Genomic DNA, 3,325 nt, shown 5'->3' on the forward strand with positions numbered 1-3,325 from the left:
GCAAATTAATTTTGGCGTAACTGAGAGTATTCTTTGGAGTAATTTATTATTTTGGGTCTGTAAAGATTCAGTTTTTTTTTCTTATTTTCTGTGTACTGTTGCAATATTCCGTTTCCTTATTTTTCCTTCAATTTCCATTTATCTTTTAGCGAGTCTTTCTCGAGCTAATATTTAGTTGCGCCCTCTCCCGGGGGTATTGTGTTTCGTCTCGAGATCGCTGGTGGACTCATCGGTTAAGCTATCCAGCGATCTCTGCCTAAGACACACCTTCCCACCCATCGGGTGAGAAGTGAATCGGTTGCTTTGCGTCGACCCCTATAAATACGCCGGGGCCGATGTTGTGTGGCGCATTACGACCATGGCGCCATCTCTGAGCAAACCGAGTCACTACACACCCCCTCACCAGTAACCAAGACCCTCCTGAGGAGGAGGTACGCAGGTGGTCCCAGGGGGGAGAGAGCGCTTGCGTGCTGTGATGACGAAAAAACGAGGCTCGGCGTGCCATCGGCTCCAGTCTCCGATGGACACCCCAGCAGCCGTAACGTTGAGCGGGGCAGTGAGTCGCCTCTGCGCTCCAACGCCGCAGCTTTCCGTCATCACGTCGGGGTCACCAATTTAGCGAGTCTTTCTCGAGCTAATATTTAGTTGCGCCCTCTCCCGGGGGTATTGTGTTTCGTCCCGAGATCGCTGGTGGACTCATCGGTTAAGCTATCCAGCGATCTCTGCCTAAGACACACCTTCCCACCCATCGGGTGAGAAGTGAATCGGTTGCTTTGCGTCGACCCCTATAAATACGCCGGGGCCGATGTTGTGTGGCGCATTACGACCATGGCGCCATCTCTGAGCAAACCGAGTCACTACAATCTTATCGTTATCATTGCAAGTTATATACTTGCTGGCGCCCAACATAACGTTGCTGTGAACTTTCAGTTATATCACTTCAATGGAGAGGGAGGTAGGGAAGTGAATCCTTGAGCTCAGTTGATTCATATAAACGTCAGTACACAACATCTTTGTACACATTATTTGACTATTTTGAGCCACTTATGGCTGATTTTTCACAGGCGGCGTTAATTATCTTTTACCTACTTTGTCGAATGTTATCGCTTTTTTTCGTGATCAATAAATATCGATTTTACCTTACCTTTTCATTACCGGATTTGACGTTATATTTGCTAATTTTGGATTTACCTCAATTTAGTTTCATTATCGGATTTGACATCGTTCTATGCAAGAAACATAGAATGATGGAGTCTTTTTTGAAAATTTTGGACTCAAACTAAAAATCTTCCATGCCCCCCCTTTATGGTCCACCTTCGTCTCGGGTGCCAGGAAGATTTTTCTTGTTTAAGTGCGACGGCACACATTAAATTAATTCACTTTTGTTTAGTTGAGACGGTTTCATTTATATAACCGCAGCACTGTTTACTTTCTAGTAGCAGTGGCTGAAATGTATATTAAAATTTTTTGACGATGGGTCGTTTGGGCATGACTTTCCAGAATCGGTAGGATGATGGTATTTCACACCAGTGTGAAGTATCCTCATCCCTCTTTCGTTTTTTAGAGAGAGGCCTTCAGCAACCGACTTCTGTTTCACCTTTTCACTCAACTCTGAGTAGTTTAAATATTTAGGGTGTAAAGAAGTTCTCATTGAGCTCCTTTACACTCATCCCTCTTTCGTTTTTTAGAGAAAAGCCTTCAGCAACCGACGTCTGTTTCACCTTTTCACTCAACTCTGAGTAGTTTAAATATTCAAGGCAAAGATTAGGGAGAGAAAGATAGGAAACGAAGCGACTCAGACGACGCCAGCGACGTCTGGTGTTTCAGTTGTAAACAAAATTGGTTAAAATATTATTACGGAGGCTATTTATAAACTGCAAAGTTTTTGACGTTTTTGTCAGAAGATTAATCTAATCTTTGCTTTTGAGTTAAATCAAAGATTAGGGTTAAATCTTTGTTTGTAAACGTGCTGTGCAAAGATTAGGGTTGTGGTTATTAAGCTCACGTGTTATTGAACCTGTTTATCAAAGATTAATATTAATTTGCTGTTCTTGTCAAGATGAGTCGTGGTTCATATTGTTTGGTATTAACCTGCCCGAACAATAAAAATAAAAACCCAAAGCTCGCGTTTTTTACATTACCGAAGGACATGAAAATGTAAGTTTAAGTAGTCAATTCAATATAACAAAATCATCTAATTTCTATTATTATTCAGTGCCAAAAGATGGATCGAATTCTCTGGACGCAAAGATCTTGATCTGGGTGCTTCGAAAACTATAGAATGTGTAGTGAGCATTTCACAAAAAACCAGTTCAAATGTATAAATCCACGGACATTGCTTTGGCGTGGAAGTATTCCTCATGTGAATGGACCTAAATCAGATGTTCTTCCCGAATCAGAGTCTGAGATGATCATCCATGAAGAAACTGTTCAAACGGATCAAAACGTACCTCTATCTAATATTGGTGAGTTTTTCCTGTTATTAATTGAATCACAAATGTATAGATTAAATATCACACAAAGAAATTGAAAACTGAGTGACATTGTATTTCTTTTTTTGTAGAAAGATTCTGCGTTTGCTGTGAACAAATATTATCATTTGATAATTTTTGAAAAGAGGACACATGAATGCAAGTCATATTTGTAAGTCTATTTACTTGAAGTTGTTGAATGAAATTATCAATTCAAATTAGTGATAAATGCAATAAGATGAAATTGCTTTTCTTTTTTCTAGATGTTACAATGGAATCAGAAGGTTTTATAGAAGCAAGTAGCAGTTCGGCCACCCCCAAACGTAGTGGTAGTAAGCTGAGCCCCTTAACCAACCAGAGAATTGAAAGAATGAAGGCTAAAATCAATTCTTTGAAGTGCAAAATATTTAGGCGTAAAGTTTCCCACTGTTTTTGCAAAGGAAGACCCATCGAGGCTACCAATAGAACAAATATCTCAAGATTGATATGTGAATCAAAACGTTACCTCTCCAAAGATGCTCATATTATTTTTGCTAATGAGTTGAAAGCAAACTTTGATAATAAATTCAACAGAAGATATGATGATGACTTGAAAGAAATGTGCTTGTTATGGTATTATGCTTCACTAAAGGGTTATAAAGCATTATCCAAATCACTCAACTTACCCACTGTTAGGACTTTGAGAAATTGGCAGGCTAAGCTTAAAATTTCTCCTGGTATAAGTCCAGCCATAGAGGAATCGCTCAAAATTCATTTTAAGAATTGTACAAACCAAAAAAGAAAAATTTGCATATTAATTTTTGACGAAATTTCATTGTAATAGTGCGACAGATAGAGTAATTGGAGTTGTTGAT

The 3,325-nt window shown here is 39.3% G+C and overlaps 1 long non-coding RNA gene across 1 annotated transcript; it reads left to right on the plus strand.

Annotated features, from left to right (window-relative positions):
* The first annotated feature begins 883 nt into the window (after positions 1-883).
* LOC123682713 lies at positions 884-2,619 on the plus strand. Its single transcript, XR_006747856.1, has 3 exons — positions 884-2,157; positions 2,216-2,465; positions 2,564-2,619. It is a non-coding gene; the product is annotated as an uncharacterized LOC123682713 (long non-coding RNA).
* The last annotated feature ends 706 nt before the right edge of the window (positions 2,620-3,325 follow it).

The sequence above is a fragment of the Harmonia axyridis genome, chromosome 6 (assembly GCF_914767665.1).
Source record: "Harmonia axyridis chromosome 6, icHarAxyr1.1, whole genome shotgun sequence".
Classification (NCBI taxonomy): domain Eukaryota; kingdom Metazoa; phylum Arthropoda; class Insecta; order Coleoptera; family Coccinellidae; genus Harmonia; species Harmonia axyridis.